We start from the raw sequence: 22,778 nt of genomic DNA, 5'->3' as shown, positions 1-22,778 counted from the left end.
CTGGTGACCTTGCATAGCTTTGCCTCACTGAAATCCAAGTAAACTGTAAGTCATGTCATCATCTCCCTGATGTCATGGTCCTCTTCAAGAAAAAGGACAAATGCAATCTGTGAATGAGTAGCAGCTCCTCTCCTCTTCTTCCTTACCTGGGGGTGCTCTGCCCAGGGGAAGGTACACTTCCATGACCAAAAGCTTCATTTTTTCCTTTGGGTTTACTGGTTACATTTTTTTCTTAAATACCAAGCCTTAAACCCAATTCACTATGGAGCTCAGAGATTGGACAACAGGTCCCTGCCCTCCTAGTACAGAGTGAATCTAAATACTAAATACTGTTTCTCTTCTGGCCAGAGAAGGAAGGACAAATACAAACTAACAAGTTATATGCCTTTCCATCTCATTAAAATCTTATTTAAAATCTAGCCAAACCCAATTCTATGGGATTATTATCCTTTGTACTGGCTGTTTCTCTCTTAATCCTTTTAGAATGCTTTACTTCCTTCAGGACTAATCTCAACCACCACCTTTTTTTGCAGAGGGGTTTCCTGATTCCCCCAGTGGCTAGTGACTTTTCCTCTATTACTTTCAATCTGTTCAAAATCTGTACCTATTTATGAACCTGTGATCTCTCCCATTAGAATGTAAGCTCCTTGAGGTAGGGACTGTTTTAGTTTTTTTTTTTTTGATGTCTCAGTGGTTAGTAACGTGTAGCACATACTAAGTGTTTAATAAATACCTGTTGATTGATCAACTATTATTACCCAGTCCTGGACATGATGCTTCTTCTTAATCAAATTGAAGATGGCATTAGCTTTTGTGACTGTTATATTGTAATGTTGGCTTATATTAAGCTTCCATCCCTTTAAAGACTTTTTTAGGCTAACTGCTAACTAGCCAAGCCTCCTTCAACTTGGACTTGTGAAATTGATTGTTTAGACCCAGATGGAAGACTTTACATTTGTCCCCTTTAGTTTCATTTTATTGGATTTGCCCCAATCTGTTAAGGAAACTGACTGTCTTGCAATGTATCAACTGTCCTTCTTATCTTCATGTGATCTGCAGAATTAATAGATATACCATCTGTGCCTTTAACCAAGGTAATGACTAAAATGTCAAATCCCTAGGATGTTCCAATTGGGATGGCCTTCTGAGCTGACATCAAACCATTAATGGCTATTTTATCATTGTACCCAGTCAACCAGTTCCAATTCTATTTAACTGTACTGTTATCTAACCCACATGTCTCCATCTTGTCCACAAAAACATGATGAAAGTCTTTGTGAATCTCTTTACTAAAGCCTAGATAAACTGTGTATAGTTTTTCCTTGATCTGTCAACTTGGTGAAAAAAAAATAAATTCAATTAATATGACAGGGCTTATTCTTGATGAAGCTGCTGCCTCTTTGGGGGTCACCACTTCCCTTTAATACCTTTTAGAATTTTGTCAGGAATTGAACTGAAATTCACAGTCTGAGGGAGCTTTTAGGTCACCAAAGCCCCTACATGAATAGTAGTACAAAGCCCCGTTATGCAAGTCGTAATGTTAAAAACCAAGGCTATTTTTTCCCAGTATCTTTCATCAACCTTTCGTTCACCATCCTACAAGCTTGCTCATTTCCTAGAATGCTTAAAATAGCTCCAATGGAGAGAACAGGGAAGGCTACCATTTGCTAGGATAATGTTTCTTATGGTTTAGTGATAGGTTAACAGATTGTTAGTCACTAAATTGAGATACTTAACTAAGGCAAACTATTTTCACATTTGCAGAAGAATTCTCTGCAGTTAATGACCATCCTGGAACAAGATCCCTAACAACTGCAGACACTAAAGTCCTTCAGACAAGAGCTGGATGACTAATTAAGAAATGATGACCACTTGTTCCATCCATTTCTAAAGCATGCCTTCTGTATTCTAACCATAGTCTTTGTTGTTGCTGTACACACATTTCAGTCTGACTTTCTGTGACCACATTTGGGTCTTTCTTGACAAAGATATTGGAATGGTTTTACCATTTCCTTCTCCAGCTCATTTTACAGATGAAAAAACTGAGGCAAACAGGGTTAAATGATATGCCTAGGGTCACACAGCTAGCAAGTATTTGAGACAAGATTTAAACTCAGGAAGTCGAGTCTTCCTGACTCTAGGCCTGCCACTCTATCCATCGCACCACCTCACTGCCCTAGCCATCTTCCTTATCCTCCTCTTACTACTTCCCTCTTACAACATTTAACTCTTCCCCTGGGATGTTGGGCTCTTGTAGGTGAGCTTTCCTCTTACTTTGCATGGATCAAGGCCTCCTGGATATTTCTGAACAATGCCACCATGGTGTACCCCAATTCCAGCTCCCTTCCTGTGTTGTTTTTCCTCATTAGAATGTAAGCTGTTTTGGGGCAAGAACTGTATTTTTTACTGGTATTTGCATCCCCAGCCCTTAGCATAATACCTGGAACATTGTGAGCCCTTAGTAAATGCTTTATTATTCAATCATCTGCTTAATGAAAGGTCACTGGTTGAACTTTGAGGTCCTTCCCACTCTGAAACCCTGGAAGGTGATGAGAACCAGAACAATTTCTACTATATTATTATCTGTTCTTGATAGATCATTTCCTCAGTCTTCTACCAAGGAACAACTAACTATTAACCCAGGACCTATCTAGGGAAAATGTTTGCTTTATTGCTCTAAAATTTTTCCTGTTTTTATTAGTTTGGAAGGTAACAAAGACAGAATGTTTTGCCGAAATGGGCAAAGTCTTGAATACGAAAGGGAACAGATTTGATGAAAGCCAGCGTGAAGAGAAAATGGGCCAACGTAAATCACAGCAAACCCATAGAGCTGTAATGGCGACATCTTATCTACATCCAACTCACTAACACATCATTATTTAGATAACAAATAATGTGTTCTTGGATAGAGAGCCTCCAATTTGATTTCAGTTTCATAGTCTAAAAAAATAAGATAAGACTGCCAAATTTGCATCTCAGCTCCCTCATTTTCATTTCAGTCTTCATACTGGGAAGAATGCAGTTGAGTGAGTGAGAAGACATTTTCTTCTACCCTAGTTACTACACAATTACGTGGAGAGGAACAGGGAGTAAAAAGAAAATGAGTGCAAGTTATTGAGATGATAAAATCACATAAATATTTCCTCAAGACCTAAAAATATCTCCCTGTCTTCCCTTCCCTGGCCCCAGTGTAGACACAACAGGATAGATCTAATAGGTAAGAAGTACGCTAAGCATGCCTTGTTTTCTTCTGCTTTTGTTTTCTTTTGGTGGTTTCATGTCTTGAGATGGGTGGCGTGGAGTAAAAATGTTCATTTCTAAGAAAGTGTCAAATGACATGTTTCCTATTAAAACCAATTTAAACCAGCTGTAAGAATCTCCTAGGCACAAACTATGACTTAGCTCTTTCATTCAGAAACCAAATCAGCTATCAAAATCACCACAGAAGAGAATGCTGGTGAATTATGACTTCTGGGAGAATCTTTTGCTTTCTGGTTTTTTTTCTTGCCTTTCGTAGGTTGAAATTATTACTGCAGCAAAGATATTGACAAATGGATATAATCCCACCGTGCACCCACTGAGGTTCAATAAAATGCTTTTTATGAGAAGGTACTGGCATATATGAGCTATTTGAGTCCTTTCTGGGCCTCTGGGTATCTTTGGTCAGTTGCTTAATCTCTTCCAGAACACTGACTTTTTGACATGGACCCCACTAACCTATCTGCTCTCCATTTTTTACAGCAACCCTGCCTGAGCTCTCTGTTCCCATGAAAGCAGACCTCACTCTCACCTGAATTCCCTGTTAAGCCAATGTACAAGCTTCTTCCTGCCATCCCTGACTATAGTGATCTCTCTCCACAAGTATGGCCTTCTCTGGAAGATTCAGTTTCAAGTTCATTTAGGTCTTTAAAGCTTCTCAGGGAGCTTCAGTCGCTCTAGCTTGTTGATAACCATCTGTCTATTTCTATGCAGTTACAACTGGCCATATTCTGCATAAGAGAAAAGAAAATAAATTGTTTAGAACCTTAAAGATCATCTGGCTCAATTGCTAATTACACAAGTGAAAAAACCAAGGTCCAGAAGGGACATATCTTGTCCAAAGCCACATAAGCAACAGAGTTGTGTTTTGAACCAAGGTCTTCTGATCGTAATGCTCTCTAATACACTATTTTGTCAGCCCAGGAGACAGACATCTGTTGAATTTTTATGCTTCTATCCAATGTTCTTCATCAGATCAGAAGCTCCTTGAAGACAGGGGTGATATCTTCTGCTGCCTTCATCATTTCTGATTGTATAAAGTAAAATTCTTTGACCACAGTAGACATTCATAAATGTTGTAGAGAGCTTAAAACCCTTGAGTTTCTTTGTATAATTCTTTTCTTTTAAACTGGCTATAAATATGTAAACAGTACAACAAACAATAAAACAAAGATGTAAATAATTATTTATGATTTATCCTCTAAGATAAAGAGAACTTCTAATCATCACCTCTGGAAGCACAGACCCACCATTCAGATCTCTCAGGCTTTCACTTAAAATCTCTTCTCAACATTTTTCTTTATAATGTTTCTTTACAAAATAGGAGTTAAACTTAATTCCTTTGGGAAGTGTTTCCTCAGACTCTTTCTCCTTAACACTCAGTCAAGCTCCTTTATTCTCTTCTGTCTGTCTCCACAGTCTCTGATCAACTATTACAGTTAAACAGAATCCAGAATGCTAGTTAAACTGCCAATCTCAGAGATAGAAATTAAACTGTAATTCCTCAATATTCTATTCCTTTTTTCTTTTTAAATTTTGCTTTTTTCTCCTGAATTTAAACACCCCCAAGAGCACTTCTATATTTGCAGCAGAACACAAAATGCATTCCATATAAAATTGTGAATGTCCATTTCATATAGCTTGCTTTTGTAAAAAAAAAAAAAAAGTGTGTAACTTCAAATGTTTCTTTCAAAACTTTCCTGCTTATCTATGCTTTCTTTTGAAATTCCTTCTATTGTGTGTATCTTTAGAATATTACAATGGATTGATTTCTTTCCCTTCCTTCTTTCCTTCCTTCCTTCCTTCCTTCCTTCCTTCCTTCCTTCCTTCCTTCCTTCCTTCCTTCCTTCCTTCCCTCCCTCCTTCCTTCCTTCCTTCCTTCCTTCCTTCCTTCCTTCCTTCCTTCCTTCCTTCCTTCCTTCCTTCCTTCCTTCCTTCCTTCCTTCCTTCCTTCCTTCCTTCCTTCCTTCCTTCCTTCCTTCCTTCCTTTCTCTCCAGTCTCACCCAATGAAAAAGTGAAAGAAAACTTGTAAAACATAAGCACAGTCAAGCAAAATCAATCCAAACAGTAGTCATGTCCAAAAATGTATGTCTCCTTCTATGCCTTGGGTCCATTACCTTTCTGAGGAAATGGGTAACATAAGGTCCTTTGGAGACATTGAATTGATCTGATCATTGAACTGATCAGAATTCTTAAGTCTTACTTAGAGTTGTTTTGCTCTACAGTGTACAAATCGTTCTCCTGGTTCTGCTCTACTACTGCATGACAGTATCCAGGATTTTCTGGAATCACCTTTCATCCTTTCTTCAGGCATAATAATAGTCCATTACATTCATATACTATAATTTATTTCATCATTTTCCTGTTGACGGGCATCCTCTTATAATCTCGATCTTTGCTTTTCCCTTTTTCAGAATCAGGAACTTTCCATCCTGGTTCTTTACCCCTTCCCCATCCCTGCTAGTTTCTCTATTGGGTTTAGTATATATCTAAGGCAAACATTGTGTGTTTGACACTGTTTTTATCGATTTCAGAAAAGAATGAGGTTCATGTGATTTCCACCTTCACCCTGATTCCTTTCCTTTTTATTTATATATTCTTCTCACACTCTCCTCTTTCTCTCACCTTTCCATCACTGGGATCTTCCTCCTTTTACCTTTTCTTCTCTTTTTTGCCCCTCAGAATAGATTCAGTCTACCTCCAGGGCCTCTTTTATTTAGCTACCTTAGTATTCTTTAAGGACATTAAGGCTCTGACAGGACAAGTTTCTCCTATCCCAATAGAATGCTAGCACAATCTCATTGTACACCCCTTCCAATTGTTCAAATACACTTATCTTTCTAAGTTTGACTCTTGTGTTTGTGTCTCAAAGTTTCTACTCCGTTCTGATCTTTTAATTTTTAAAAATTCCTTAAAGTTTCATTTTTTTCTCTAGGACCACACTCAGCTTTTCAGGGTAAATTATTCTTGGTTGTAAGCTTATTTCTTTTACCTTTTGGTATATTTCTTTCTGGCTTTTCATAGAATCTGCTAACCTGATTGTGTATACTTGGTTCTTGAACTGCCTCTTTCTGTATTCTTACAGTATTTTTTTCTTTGATGTGGAAGCTCTTAATTTTTGCTGCTGCATTTCTGGGACTTTCTTTTTAGGGTTCTTTTCAAGAAATGATCAATGGATTCTTTCTGTCTTCAATTTGCCCTCTGGTTCTAATAAATGTAGCAGTTTTCATTGAACAGTTTTCATTTATGGTTTCTTCAAATGTGTTGTCCAGCCTTTTAAAAAATCATAGTTTTCAGAATATACAATGTTTCTTAAATTATCTCTTCTTAACCTATTTTCTAGATCCAGTTGTCTATATTATCAAGCTTCCTAAATGTTCTATTTTTTCAATTTTTTAATTTTGTTCTAATATTTCTTGCTGTCTCAGAGTTACTATTTTCTGTTTGATATTTTCTAATTTTCAGGGAATTGTTCCTTGGATAAAGTTTACCATTTGCTTTTCTAAGTTATTTGTTCTTCTTTCACTTTCTGCTTCTTATTTTATTTTTAAACCTGTGTAGTTTATTTGCCTCTGCTGGCATTGACTTTGTCATCTGGCTTCTGTGACATTTTGTGTAGTAATGGATTAGGAGGAGTCACTTATTGTGGTTTCTCATTGGATTTAATGATCATTATTTGGTCTGGTGTGACTTTTGAGGTATTTATTGGAGTAGGAATGTGGGAGCTAGGCTGTCTGCCTCTTTTCAGACCGCCCTCTTGTTTGGAAGTCATACACAAATTTGTTCTAAGAACAAGTTCCAACCTATTCTACGTTGTTTGCTAATTAAACAAAGTTCATAGTTTTATTGTTTTGAAAAATGACTCATTGTTTCATTAAAGAACTATTGTGTTTACTGTGCATAATGCTTTGTGCTAGATGCTTGGGAAGATACTGTGGCCATTCTTTTCCCACACCATCTAGAGAAGTCCAGCTCAAGAATCACAAAAATATCTCATTTGTTGTTGTTTAGTCATGTGATCCCATGGACCATAGTGTCTGTGAATGTTTCTTGGCAAAGATACAAGAGAGATTTGCATTTCTTCTTCCAGTTTATTAAGGCAAACAGAAGTTAAGTGACTTGCCCAAGGTCACACAGATAATAAATGTCTAAGGCTGGATTTGAAACTCAGGTTTTCCTGACCTCGCACTCTATCCATCCACTAAGCTACCTATCTGCCTCTTCTTTCTCATTTAGGATCACTCTAATGGCCACCAGGGGACTGATTATTTTTCTTTCTCCACTCCTAGAAATTTAATTATCCTCAACTGTCCCTTCCCTCACCCCCAACTGATATTTCTAAGCTTCAGGTTCCAGATTCTCTTTCTTTTTCTGTTTTACATTACTGCCTCCTCCTCTACTTTTGGATATCCTAACCATTCATCATCATCCTGGAAGGAAAACTCATCTGGAAAATTCCTTGCCCTCCCCAACACAGAGTGTTCATGATCTAGTGAAGGAGGATAGAAGAAGCAGGTTACTCTCTCCTCCTTCCCTCCCACCTTGCCAGGATTCAATACGAGTACCTAAAGAAGATTTCTGACTTCACAAAATAGAACCTAGGCTCTTTCCTTTTCGAGTCAGGCAGAAATATGAAGCAGCAGGCTGGGAAAAACAGCAATCCTAGGCAAAAGGAAATCAAAGAAGAAAGATCTTTCTGCTCTCCTCAAACCTTGGGAGAATGTAGTATACCCTTTGTAGAAAAGGTTGGAGAGAAATTATTTATCCAGAACCCCAGGCCTTGCCATCAACACTAGCCATGTACCTTAATGCCCTCTGAGCTTTACCATTAAGCCTGGAATTACATGCCCACAAAAGCATTATCTCCCCCATTAGCTTGCATGCTTTTGGAAGACAGAGTGCCTTGCTTTTGTATTTGTATCCCTAGCATTTAGCAGCACATGGCTTGGCCTATATTAGGTGCTTAATAAATGCCTGCAATCTGTTTATGTGCCCCTCCCTCCCTCCCTCTCCCCCCTCCTCTCTTTCTCTCTCTATGTCGCTATCTTTCCCTCTCCTCTCTCTTCCCTTCTCTACCCCCCTCTCCCCTTCCCTCCCTCTTTCTCTTTCCAGTGGTGGGGGTGGGGGAGGAATAGAAGAAGTTCACAATGATAACACAAATTAGGATATGATATATGCATAGAATTATAACATGTTACGGGGTCCAGGGACATTTCTGTGGAAGAGGTATCATTAAATCTAAGTCTTGAACAGTGGGGACAATGCTAACTTTCTATTTGCCTGTACCCTGACCCTCTTGTTAGTGTCCAGATAGGAGGACAGTTTACTAGACACATTCTACAGTGATCTTATTTTAAGAAATGAAAATTAGGACAGATAGTTTGACTATATATATATATATATATATATATATATATATATATATATATACATATATATGTATGCATTAAAAGTCCATTAAAAAACATTTTTCTTTTTTTTTTTGAAAGCAGTCAGGATTGTCCTAGGAAATTCAGGATTCTTGCAGTACCATCATCCCTGCCCCGCCCCCCTACCCCCCAATAACTTCATTGACTTCAAGGTGAGATGCTTTCACTTTCTTCCTGGTTGGCCTGGAGAAATACCTGTACTTTAAATAAATATTTTCTGCAGAATAAGTTTAATTTCAGAAAATGAAATATATCTTTCCAAACTTAATTACTTTCTCTGATTTAATGAATGCCCTGAAACTTTCTCTGCAGGACAAAAACCGACCAACCAAACAACAAAAAAGCCTATGGAAAATAAACTAGGAGTCAGTTTCTTCGGTATAAACCTTATCTCCGATTACTAGTAATCCCGATTTTCCTTCAGAGCCTTTCCTGATACCCACCAGGTATTAGTGTTTTCCATCATTTTACATTACTTTGTTAGTTTATATTTATATGTCTATATTCATGTTGTATCTTCACCTCCTACCCCCAAGTAGGAAACTAACTCCTTGAGGGAAAAGTTTATTTAATTAATGTTTTTTCTATCCTTAATACGTAGGGGAACCTTGAAAGAAGGCAAGGGAAAGGAGGGAAAGGAGAGAACAGAATAAGTATTTTTATGACACCTACTATGTGCCAATCACTATGCTAAACACTTTTATTTTAATTTTTACAAATATCTCACTCACTCTTCACAGCAGCCCTGCATGGCAAGTGCTATGGTTTCCCCCATTTTACAGCTGAGAAAACTGAGGCAGATGGAAGTTAAGTGACTTACCCAGGGTCCCTTGGCTTATAAGAATCTGAGGCTGGATTTGATTCCTGATTCTAGGACTTGCCCTCTATCCACTCTACCACCAACTTTTTCAACCTAGCAGGTTCTTAATCAATGTTTTAGAATTGAATCCATTTGACTTAAGTTAACCCATCTACTTTCCAAGGTGTACATGAGGTAGTAGTAGAAGGAACATTTGACTTAGAGCCAGAAAATCTGAGTTAAAAACCTTATTTGTCTACTTATTAGCTATGTGACCTTGGGTCATTCATTTTTCTACCCTGGGCCTCAGTTTTTCTTGACTGCAAGACTGAAGAAAATCTTTTAATAGCTACCACACAAGGTTGTTGGGGGAAAGTTTTGCTAACTCTGAAACATAATAGAAATAGGAAGCATTTATTAAAATAACTTCTAAAACTAAACTTCTTTCAGTTACATTGACTATTTTCAATTACTGCCATGTTACATGAAACAGGAATTCCCATGTGCATCCCAGGTTAAATATTAACAAATGAGGATGCAATTCAGTTTAGGACAAAGGAAGAAGGCACAGCCTCCATTGCCAGATTCATTACACATTCCTCTCCTTCATGCACATTACGTCCCAGGCAAACTGGTCAACTTAAAACATTTCGTCTTTAACCTCTGGGCATTGCACACACTGTCTCATATGTCTGGAACCTCATCAAGTCTCACCTTCAACATAAGGCCTCTTTGAATCCCCCTAGTTTCTAGTGCTCTTCTTTCAAATGTCATTTTATATTCATATAATCATATAGTGTGTGTATATATATATGTATTATATATATGCACATATATGTATGTCTACACACACAAAAATATCTGCTTTTTGCAGATGGAAAATGTTCATTTTTGTCTTTGTTGCTAGAACTGAAACATAGAATGGGACCTGGCATAGAGTAGATGAGTAATAAATGCTTACTAAATCAGTGAGTCAAAAAACACATTTAAGATTTAGCCTAATAGTAAGAATAAAGGTCATCTTACACCTGAGTTCAAAAAATCACTTTCACAAACTCAAGGTACAAAAGGCATAACTACATAGTTTTAAGTCTGAAAAAGATCTAGGAACTTTAAGTCATGTATTCAGTTTATATTAACGCTTTGGTATTTGATGAGAAGTCACTAGGGTTTTTTTAACGGAGCAATTGCTGGATCAGTTAGAGGAAAGGAAGAGAGAGGTAGCTAGATGGTATAGTGGATAAAGCCTGCTTCAGACACTTACTACCAGTGTGACCCTGGGCAAGTCATTTAACTTCTCTCATCCTCGTCTGCAACATGAGAATAGTAATAGTACTTATCTTACAGAGCTGTTGTGAGAATCAAATAAGATCCCATATCTAAAGTGCTTTGCAAGCTTTTAATCACTATATGAATACTAAGTAGAGAGGTGAAAATTGGGCATGGTGCCTTGCATACAGGAGGCGCCTAGTAAATGCTTGTGGACTTCTACTGACTTTGAGCATCAATGCCTCAGGTCAAATTGTGGCACTCCTTTTATGTCCCCTCAAAATGTTATTCAGTTTCTCTGGATCTCAGTTTCCTCCTTTTAAAATCAGAAGCCTGAATGAGATGACTGAACACCTCTAAGGTCAAAAGTCTAATGTCATGGCAGCTGATAGCTCTGGCTCTTCTTCCGTAGACTCAGAAGGTCTATCAAAGAATCATGGTGTCTTGGGGAGTGTGACCCAAGGTCACACAGCCAATGAGTGCAGTCTTCTGATTCCTTCTCCCAGGCTCTTTCTAGATAGCTCATCCATTCTGACTTCCAAAGGCAGCCATAGTGGGAAGCAGGGACCTCGAGTAACTGGTATGCCTAAACTGGTAATGAGTCTTAAGGTTCTTGGGCCTGATCCAAAGGACAGAGGGGGATGGCACATGATGATCATATGGAGGCTGGAGCATTAAAGAAAGCCAAGGAAAGCAAAGGAAAGTGGCTACAGTCAAGGTCTGGATTCTCAGAACCTCAGTTTCCTCCTCAATGAAATGAGCACAGTAATCTTATTGGAATTTCACTTTGTAAGTCATAAAGAAATGTGTTATAATTGTTGGATGATTACTATGACCCAAGTACAACAGGAAATTAAAAGTTTACTCATAGTAGCAGAAGGAGACAATAAAATTGGGAACATAGATGTTCCCATTAGAACATCCTATTGGTGGGATGTGTGGTCTTTTTTCTTAGGCTATTTGTAGCTTAGCGGGAAACTGAAAAGTCTCCCCTTATCCTACAGTACTCACACACTGCTGTGTAGGAAAAAGCCCAGAGGAAGGAGGTGGAGTAGAACTTTTCAGGTTCAGAATAATCACTTGCCAATTCCTGTCAATGAATGCTCCCTACTCAGTACATATGTCACATTTTGTCTCCTTCCCTCCTTTCTCATGACCATTGGTTTAGTTTGTGTCTTTTTTTCCTGTCACCTAGACTACTTTTAAAAGACTCTTAAATGGTCTCTCTACTTTTGGTCTCTTGACTGTATAATCCATTCTCTACACAGCTGCCAAATTCCTAAAACACTGGTCTGACCATGTCACTTCACTGCTCAAGAAGCTTCGTTGGCTCCCAGTTGCCTCTTTGATAAAATATAAATTCAGCCTGGCACTTAAAGTCCTTTATAAACTGGCTCCCTTTTCGGACTTATTTCACATTTGTGCTCCTCGCAAATTCCACATTCCCACCGAACAGGCTTAATTAGATGTTCTCTTGACCTCCATATCCCTTCTCCTGTTTTTGTGGCTTGCGTAGGTTGTTCCTGATTCCTGGAATGAGCCATCTCCTCACTGCAGCTTGTTAGACTCTTCCCTTGATGTCTTAGCTAATAAAGGGCAGATCCAGCATAAAACCTTTCTGGCCTATTCCCTCTTCCCCCCAATTGTTAAATTCACTTTTCCTCTTCGATTTCCTTATATTTACTTATAGATGGAAGTAAACATGCCTCCCACTAGGATGTTAAGTTTCTTGAGGTCAGAAGCGATTTCATTGTTTTTCCTTTGTATCCTTAGTACTTGTTAAAATATCTTAGATATAGTAGATGCTTAATTAATGTTTGTTGAATTCAGTTCGATGCTTATGGAACCTTAGCTTGCATATGGCTTCTCATCTAAGAGTCCTCCCCTTCCTCCCTCTTTCCCTCCTTCCCTCTTTCCCTCCCTCACTTCTCCCACCCAGGAGTTCTATCTGAGTTCTTTCTGTAGGGAGGGTGCATCTGAAAAGCCAATAGGATTAGAAGTGAATGGTATTCACCAGCAACTAATGAACTTTGTGTAAAGGGCATGTGGGTAAGGCAATTCACCCCTTATTTGGGGGGAGGAGAGACGAACTGAGGTGCAGGCTTAAGAAAGGAACTGCTTCAGGATATGAGAGACCACATGGTTAGAGATGGAGATAGAAAGATGCATATGGACTTGGAGAGAGGCCTAACATCTATGTAGCCCCTACAGGGAACCATATGCACAAAGGAACCAAAGCCAGATGGAGATGCTGAAATAGTAACAACTCCTTGCTCGGGTGGGGGGTTGGGGAGATGAGGGAGGAATCAAACTGCAGACTTTGCCCATTCTAGTACTTGAGGACTGACAGAACAGGGAGCCAGGTGCACCAAAGAACAAAAGAGCCATGCTGTAGAGGAGCATTCTGCATGGTGAATCAGGGATATTGATTGAATAGGTCCAGAAGGAAGGTGGCACTCAGCAGAACAGAGGATTGCTTTATTTACTTTAGAAAGGAGAGAGGAGTTTTCATGATGGTCAAGTGGTGCTGGTCTGAACGGAATCTGCTTTGTTTGGTTAAATATAACAAGAACAACTACCATTTATAGAGTGCTTCTAATTGCCAGGCACTGTGCTGAGTGCTTTACCATTATCGTCTCATTTGGTCTTCTCAACAACCCTGGGAGAAAGGTGTTGTTATTACTGTCATTTTATAAATGAGGAAACTGAGGCAAACAGAGCTTAAATGACTTGCCTGGTGTCACACAGCTACTATGTGTCTGAGTTCAGATTTGAACACAGGAGTTGCTGATTCCAGGCCATATGCTAAATTCACTGCATCATCTATATTTTATTTCTTATTAATTTAAGTGAATTCAAAGGAATGGAGGGGCCATTTGCAGTGAGTAAAATGAGCTAGATAATGATGTTTCCCCGGATGAAGGTAATAGAGAGATTTTGTGGGAGACATCCGTTCTCTCCCTCCTAATCCCACTTCTACCTGCCAAATTATACAAGACTTCACGTATAGGACAGACTGTATTTAACTCCAGAAAATAACACAGAAACAACTCATATCCAAACTCATATATAAGAAAAAATTTCCCTCAAGTTGTTTCCCTGTGTAGGCACTCCTTATAAGGGAAAAAAACAGATTTGCTAAACAATCAAGCAAACCTTACCTTTTCTAGTCATGAAGTCCTTGCAAATTACAGTACTACCCTGTCTAGGTAGTATACTAGTATAATACGACTCTCTGAAAAAGAGAGAATTTGAGGTGACATAGCCTTCCTTTCTGGTAGATCCCACCTTCCCTGAGAATGAACACAGGCCATCTGACAAAGAGCACCAGAAAAGGGATAGATCCATATTGCTCCTCCCTTTATGGCTCCCCAAAGTACTGATCATTCTCCACCTGAGCACCCAACTCCCTACCAGTCTGTTTCTCTATCTTGTGCTACTTCTTCCAGTCCTTGGAAGAATCTGTTTCTGGGGCCCCAGTACGTGTTTCATGCCTCCTTCCTGAGTATGTTGATATCTGATCCCCTGTTCACTTGTGTCTCTAGTTATTGCCAGTTGTTTAATACACATGATTGGGATGTGTAGATTCCATGAATGTATATACTCTCTCTCATCTCTATTCCAGCCGTCATTCCAATTTTCCCCTTTAAAGGCAAAAACCAAGGGCTAACTCAGACATATAAAACATCAGCAGTGAGGTATCAGCTCTTGGGTCTTTGATCATCGTTGATACAATTTTTCAAACTGGGGAATCACAGGATAATAGATTTAGACCTTGGAGGTTTTCTAGTTTGGCTGCATCATTTTACAGGTCAAATGACCAACTACTTACTGTCTAGTAAGAGTTTACATTCTTTAAGGGAAGAAAACAAGTTTACCTGTAAGTATGTGCAAAATATACAGATGAGGTAGAGGCAATAGCACTTGAAGGAACAGGAAAGCCCTCATGTAGGAGATGGTCTTCAAAGGAAACTGGCTTTCTGAGAATCAGAGGTAAGGAGGGAAGACATTCTAGCTACAGGGGACAGCAAGGACATAGACATGGAAGACGGAGCGTCCTATGAGAGGGACAGTAAGAAGTCCAGTTTGGATGGAGTACAAAGAGGACTAATCTGTGTTGGAAAGCCAGGTTGTATAAATATTTCAATGGGAAACAAACATTTCTATTAATTGTTTGGCTGCTTCAGTCACATCCTACTCTGTCACTCCACTTGGGGTTTTCTTGACAAAGATGCCAGAGTAGTTTGCCATTTTCTTCTCCAGATTACTTTTATAGAGGAAGAAGCTGAGGCAGATAAGGTTCAGTGATTCACCCAGGGTCACATAGCTGGATTTAAACTCTGAAAGATAAGTCTTCCTGATTCTAAACCCAGTGTCCTACCCACTATGCCCACCTAGCTGCTCTGTTTGTATTTGATCCTAGAGGTAATAAGAAGCCCTAGAGTTTAATGGGGAGGCAAATATATGGCTCAATGGATAGAATGCTGGACCTGTAGTCAAGAAGATATGAGTTCAGAGCTGGCCTCAGACTTACTGGGCTTACTGGGCAAGTGGCCCTGGGCAAGTCACTTAATCCACTTGAGAAAAAATAACAAACCATTCTAGTACTTTGCCAAGAAAACCCAATGGATGATATGGTCCATGGGGTCATGAAGAATCAGACATGACTGAATGACTAAACAACAAGAGAGTTTGATGAACAAGGGAGTAACATACTACAGGAATATTAATTCAGCAGCTATGCATAAGATGGCCTGAAAGTAGAAAGATAAAGCAAAGGGGTCAAATAAGATACCATTGCAATGGACCATGGGATGAGGGCCTTAATGAAGGTGGTAGCTGTGTACATGGAGAGAAGTGGAAGGATGTGAGAGAGATGACATAGAGCTGACAAGACGACAACTGACTGGGTATTATGGGGTAGAGTGAGAATAAAGTATAACTCAGGTTTTATATGTGTAGAAGCGGAAAAATGATGGTGAAACTGACAGAAAAAGGGAAGCTGGGAAGAGTAGTTAGTAGTACAGATAATGAGTTCTGTTTTAGACATATTGAATTTAAGATACCCATGGGATACCAACCTAGAAATGTCAAATAGGCAGTTGGTGATGGGGAAGTGGAGTTCAGAAGAGAGGCCAGGACAGGATATACCTATTTGGGAGACATCTATGTAGGGATGATAAACCAACACATGGCAGCTGATGAGACCACCAAGAGAGAATGCAGAAACAGGAAAGAAGGGGGCCTTTGTACCTCCACATTTAGGGGGTGCAATACAGATGAAGCTCCAGCAGAGGAGACTGTGAAGAAGTGGTCAGATATATGAGAAGAACCAAAAAAAAACCAGGACAAAACCCCAAGACACACGTATGTTAAGTGATTTGTCCTGGTTCAAAATCAGCATTCAAGACCCATTTGATTCTACAGCCAGAACTCTTTCCATTCCAAAAGTAGAGAGAATGAGCTGCCCAGGAGTGCCAACACATCCAGCCCATTTTCTATGTTACCTACGTCAAGGAATTTGTGTCAATGTCAGATTCAAGGGACATATCCATAAGGCAGGTACATAGCACACTGGATCATTGCTGTTTGTTCTTCATTCTGGAAGAGGACCATGACATCAGGAAAGTGATGCTATGACTAGCAAGTGAATTGGATTTAAGTGAGGCAGGGCTATGCAAAGCCACCAGCCTCACTTTCTCCTGGGAGCCATCTGGGTAATACTGGAGTTGGAATACATTTTCTAAGCTACCTGAACACCAGGAAAGTCATTTAAACTCTCACAGCCTCAGTTTCCTCATCTGCCATAATAAACATAATAATGACACCTACCTTACAGGGTTGTTATTTGGGGATCAAATCAGATAGCACATGTAAAGCATTTTTAAGACTTTAAATCCCACCGTATATCAGTAGGGCAACAAGGATATAATACTCAGATAAGTTCACAGCAAGCCAAGGAATTGACTAAAGAAAGAGAGAGAGGATGGCCTCTTTCTGGGGTGTGCCTGACTGGGCACGTGGCCACATTTCATAGACACATGAGACTACCTTAGGAAGCAAGCTATCCTGAAAGAGATAAATGTGCTTTGTTTTAAGGAACAGTTTAGGCAGCCAAGATAGGATCATGGCGATGTTATACATTTTGCTTCCTTGATAATCCTAGGAAGGATTAGGGTGGCAAGAGAGAACTGAGAATCTTTGAGAGAACTAAATGAATCAAAGAAAGCTGTCATGTCAGCCCATGTTACAGAGTGGTAGGATTTGGTGAATATCAAAGAGAGTGAATGAACCTGACCTTCAGATTACTTGCCTTGTATTTTTTGGTATGGGGATTGAAGTCAAATTCAAGTTTAGAGTGATGGCTACTGAGCAGCTAATTAATCTCACACAAAAAATACTTAACACTCAAATATGACTGGAAATCACTAAAGATTTCTAAACTGACTCCATATCTTAAAAGCCCTAAATCCTGTCATGACCTACTGGTTAAAGAGGAGGAATGAGGGCAAGGCACATAGGATCATCTGATTACTTTTCCTGGACACTAGGTGTATACAGCCATCCCACTGTGCTTAAGAAAGTGGGAGCAGGGGAACAGAGGGAATACTTTGTTATTTGTCTCTTTACCAATTTCTAGTTGTTCCACACCTTTACCTACATACTTCTAGATTCCTAGCAGGATGTCTAACCAGAGGAGAAGCTTTCTCTGGGTGATAGTCCATCCCTGATGGGGTAGAACATCTCATAGAACAGGGCGCCAAAATGTTTCTGTTGTTTGGGGGGTTAATTAGAACCATCTATAAATGAGAAAAGTACTGTTGGTTCTCTGGCCCTTTGTGTGCTCTCTCTCAGCCTCTATTCTGTCTCCTTTTGAAATTGACAGGCAACTTGCCATTGAAATTCACATCCCAGATAAGAGACTTGCTGCAATAGGAAGATAGCGGACATCAAGGCTCACAGACGATGGAAGTAACGACCAAATGGAAACTGCAGCCCTGTGTCCTGGCAGACAGAGATATGTCATTTATATTAAAATTTGGCTACATTTCTCAATTAGTAATTAAATAAATAAAGCCAGTCTATGTAATGAGGTGATGTAATATTCCTGTTCAGATCAGATTTGCATTATCAATCCTCTGTGGAACAGGTTTGTCATATTCTTACTGGGGAACATTATCTCTAACTTGGACTCTGTCAAGAGGAAGCATTTTTAATAGAATCTGGGAAATAGTGCATTTCACTTAGGGTTTTTTACTTTACACAAACCTCTGAAATAGATTGGGCCAGATAGCTAGTTACCAAATGAACAGAAGGGATTTTTTCTGGGAGGTGCTTTAACCCTTTCAGACCACAACGGTGCTTTGATAATTGAATGGATTCATAAATTCATTGGCACACAAACTCCCTTCAGTAGTCAGGATCTCAAACCATTCAAGCCTTATTATCCTGTGTAATTCTTGTTTGTGTCTTTCTGTAAATCTTCCAAAGTCCTTTCCTCCCTCTCCTTTTAAATATACACATTTAAATAGGCATGTATCTGTATATATGCAGGCACACATATATATGCATATATGTGTGTATATGAAGTGTATTCAATTTTAAACTTTAGTAGCTTACAACTGCACTAAGACTTTTGGGACACCCAGCATATGCATACATATTTGCACGCATATATGTACATATGTATGTATTTATGTACCTGTATTTATTTATTTCAAGGGTACCTATGTAGTTCTCAGGCTGCATAGCTGTTTCCATTCTTGTTACATGACGTGCACTTTTTCTTTTCTAGTCTGATATAGACCTGAAGATGTCTTTTATACTCCTGCCCATGCTCAGACATCATGGGACACTGCTATGATCCATTTATACCTCCCATTCATCTTTCCATTTCCCTTTGGGTCAGTGGTAATTATTATTCTTCTGAGATCATAGTATTACATGATTTTTAGACATACAGTAGTAGAAGAAGGTTGTCATTAAAAGATGAAGTTCTGTACCTAAGAGCTTGGGATCTCTAAAGACAATGGACAGTTTCCTAAGGGCAATTTCCACTTAATCTTTTCCTCCTGTTCAACTCTAGGTTCAGCTCAATATTATCTAACTATATAATGACTTTGTATATACATATACGCATTGTGCATATACACATAGAAAGCACCATTACATCTGACAGATACATATATTTATATATATTTGTACACTTATACAAATGAGAGTATGATATAACAAAAAAACCGACTTCAAAGCCAAGTAGATCTGGATTCCAGTTTCACTTCTAATAATGGCTGTGTATTCCAAGAGAATTCACTTATTTTCTCAGTATCCTAGGTAGCTACTTAAGAGTATGAATTGCAAAGAAAGTGCTGATTTGTATCAATAGAGAGTTCACTAACCTGGGAGTTCCTTATCCCATTGAAACCATTGGTCTAAAATATATTCATATTTATACAGGTATGTGTTTGTGTACATATGTAAGTCATGCAAGTGCAAATATATGGAATCTAGAGTTCTGTGGTTTTATTTGTATAAGAAACTCTGGTGCTGAAAAAAGTCCTTTTATTAATGTAGATTAGCAACTGTTCTGAAAGTCCTTTATGGTCAATAAATGGATTGAGTCACCTAGGGTAACAGCTAGAAGGTATCAGAGGAAGCACTTGATTTGTGTCTTTCTGAGTTCAAGGTACTTATATTTTATCTCTCCTCTTGCCTTCCTTCTCTCCTTCTACCATCATATATGTATGTACAAACACATACACATATCATACACATATGATAGATACGTATGAGTTTCCTCACCTATAACAGAATGTGTTGGACTAAATATGATTGATTTCCAATGACTTTTCAAGTGATAAAGCCTATGAGCCAGAGATTCTGTGCCTGTCAATAGGTTGCTGCCCAACCTACATGTCATATGGGGGACAAGATGTGTTGTTCTTCAGGTACTTCTTTTTTCTGTGATGTCAGTGGCAAGAACACTGAATTAAACATCAGACTTGAATTCTATCTCTCTCCCTTATTAGCTGTGTAACCTTCGTTTCTATGGGTTTGACTTTTCTGTGTGGTTAAACAGAGGGCTGAACTCAATGATCTTCAAAGGTCCTTTCTAACCTGGAAAGTTAAATAGGCCAATCTCTTTTGAGTGACCATGGATGTCGCTGAAGTGGCCCTGTCATGTTCCAGGGGAGGATGCAATCAGTACAATGTCATCCAGAAACAGGATTATATGGAGATACTTACCCTCCTCACAGTGGCACCTTTTACTGTATTACTATTGTTTCTGACTATCTGGGATAATAGTAGCTCATAGGATCATAGGAGTGGGAAAGTAAATAGTGCAGGGTTTTTTTCTATGAATAATTTTCTGTGGTAACAGGACAGCTTCTTTATCCCTCAATGAATATAGATTTGTTGTTTTTTCTTTTCTTTTCTTTTTAGCAAATGTGTCTCATTTAATGGTCCTTTTAAAACATAGCTCTTCAGTTTGATCATTTCCTTTTGATTTCAAATTAAGTTTAAAAGGTTAAACCCTCAGCACAAAGTCACATTTTAAAAGCCTCTTTTAACCTCTCTGCCGAGATATATTTTACTTCAATCTTAAAAAAAATTTCCATGACTTCATATCTCATTCTCACTTTATCAAGCTCTTAAAACACTCAAGAATATCTTTCGGATATTTCTAAATTCTGTTTCCAACATTTAAGTTCACTGTTCCATTATTTATGCAGCAGCACAAGTGATCTTTTCTTCCTTTTGGTTATGATGAGGCCAGTACCGTGTTACTCAGATAATTGTGTTTGTTTTATTCTTGGGACAAATTTGAAATCCATCAGTTGGGCTTGATAGATTTAACTTTTTTGTTTGTTTTTGTACTCCTAGTGTCTTTCAGATTCATAAAAGGCACTTACTATATGTCTTATGACAGAACCGTTATACTCTAATTACTGATTTCCCTAGTTCCCTTTAAGTCCAAACTAAAACTCCATATTTTACTGGAAGACTTACCCAATGCCTCTTAATTCTGGTGTGTTCTCTCTGTTAATGATTTCTTCTGTATCTTGTATCCTTTGCATATATTAGGGTGCTTATTGTCTCTCATTAGATTTTAAGCTCCTTGAGGGCACGGTCTGTCTTTTGTCTCTTTCTGTATCCCTAGCACTTAGCATACTGCCTGGCACATACTAGACACTTAATGTCTATTAACTGATTAATTGACAGGAATGGAAAGAGGATGCCATGAAAGAGACAAAGAGGCACCCACAGGGGTGAGAGGAGAACTGGGCAGTCTCCTGCTTCTGTCACAACCAAATGAAATCGAGACCTTTGTTTTCTTAATTGTATCTTATTAAATAATAAACTCAGAAATGGAATCATTCTCCTTTAATTCAGCTCCCATAATGTGTTGTTTTTCTCTTCCTCCTTAAGCCAGCAGTTATCAAGAGGACTTCTAATTTCCAATTTCAGCTCGGAAATACTTCAGGCTTTTGTATGCACTACACCTCTCTTTTGGCACAAGCATACAGAAGCTAGGGAGCTTCCAAGGGTGGGAAACTCAGTCACAAAAAGGTCTGTGGGAGATAAGAATAGCCTTGTAGTCTATCTTCTACTTGTGTTGTTGGCTTTCTCTGCTCACAAACCCCAGCTTTAATTACAGAGTGAAGAAGCTGGACTTAGTTCTTTCTCAGAAAAACTGACATTTCAGCTTCCCTATCCTTATTGATGTTGATGCCAGAGGACGAGAAGATGCAGAGTACAAAGAGGCTTTGTATTGCCTCTGGTGGAGGGAGAAAATCTCTTTTGTCTCACCAGTTTCTCAGTTTGGATGTGGAAATCATCAGAGACAGAGGGAATATCAAACGTGATATTTGTCATTCCTGCCCCCTCCCCCCCCATTCCTTCTGTGCCTATGTTTTAGAAAACATTATAAACCAATTGGCACTTTTTCCCCCTCCTCCATGGGGGAAACATCTAGTCAATAAAAACTATCATCTTTCTAATGAATGCTTCTGAAAAGATATTATGGAGAGTAATTATGTCTGCATTATTTAAGTATGCTCTGAAAGGCAGCTGATGATTTAACAGTGGAAAGGGGAAAGGGAGAAGGAACCCACTCATGCAGAGTAATGAATGACCTGCAGACCCTTCCAGTGAAAGCAATGCTAGAGAAATTAGCATTAATCTATTATGCTACACTTAAAAGGGGAGATAGTGCAGGGTCTTCAAGGGCTGAGGAGGTCCAGCAATTCTGTTCTCTTTACCAGTGTGGGTTTCATGAAACTCCTTAGAGAAAGATTACTTACAAGTCAGTAAACACCTGCTATTAGCTGGATAAAGAAAGATGGAGTCAAACAATGATGGGTAAATAGAAGATGATCTAGCCAAAGACAATCCTTAAGTACACAGGCACATGTAATCAACTGAGGCTATCCAAGGAGCTAAGGTTGAAGAACTGGCAGAAAGTGGGAGTAGGATTCCTGTGGAGAATAAGCCCTGGAGAGAAAGGGGTGAAGCATTTACAGAGAGGCTCAGACCCGAGGTTGAATGGCCTCTGGGAATACTTGATGTATTGTTATAGTATTACATGCCAAAGAAATTGGAGAGTGGCTTGCAGGAGGGCAGGCTGGGGTTGGGGAATCGGGCGAGCAGGGACTATTTCCTTGATTCTCAAAAATTCTCCTCTAGCACATTTATGTGTAAGCATCACTGTCTAAAATGGATAAGAGTAGGGAGCGGGAACAGATTTGAACTCCCAGAAAAAGAAACCTGTGGAGCTAAGAGGTGAAAAATCATTTGCTTGCAAACTTGTTTCTTGATGTCCTTTAAGAGAATTTAATGTTGGCAGATTGACATTAAGGTTACAAACCAAGAACTTACTCTGTCAGCTCAAGCCAGCTCATGGTATGCTCAAATCCTCATCTTTCTCCAGTGTGTGTGTGTGTGTGTGTGTGTGTGTGTGTGTGTGTGTGTGTGTGTGTGTGTGTGTTTGTGTGTGTGTGTGTGTGTGTGTATGTACAAG

At 39.0% G+C, this 22,778-nt stretch overlaps 1 long non-coding RNA gene across 2 annotated transcripts in view; it reads left to right on the top strand.

Moving 5' to 3' along the window:
• LOC140496647 (uncharacterized) overlaps positions 1–17,846 on the top strand; it is a 67,308-nt gene extending 49,462 nt beyond the window's left edge. For both annotated transcript variants that reach the window (XR_011964359.1, XR_011964357.1), the window contains 2 exons: positions 9,001–9,134; positions 17,643–17,846. This is a non-coding gene — a long non-coding RNA (uncharacterized lncRNA). The remainder of the gene's footprint in view (positions 1–9,000; positions 9,135–17,642) is intronic.
• The last annotated feature ends 4,932 nt before the right edge of the window (positions 17,847–22,778 follow it).

Source organism: Notamacropus eugenii, chromosome 1 (genome assembly GCF_028372415.1).
Source record: "Notamacropus eugenii isolate mMacEug1 chromosome 1, mMacEug1.pri_v2, whole genome shotgun sequence".
Lineage (NCBI taxonomy): Eukaryota > Metazoa > Chordata > Mammalia > Diprotodontia > Macropodidae > Notamacropus > Notamacropus eugenii.
Note: the sequence above shows the minus strand (reverse complement) of the source record. Positions and strands in the feature narration are given on the sequence as shown.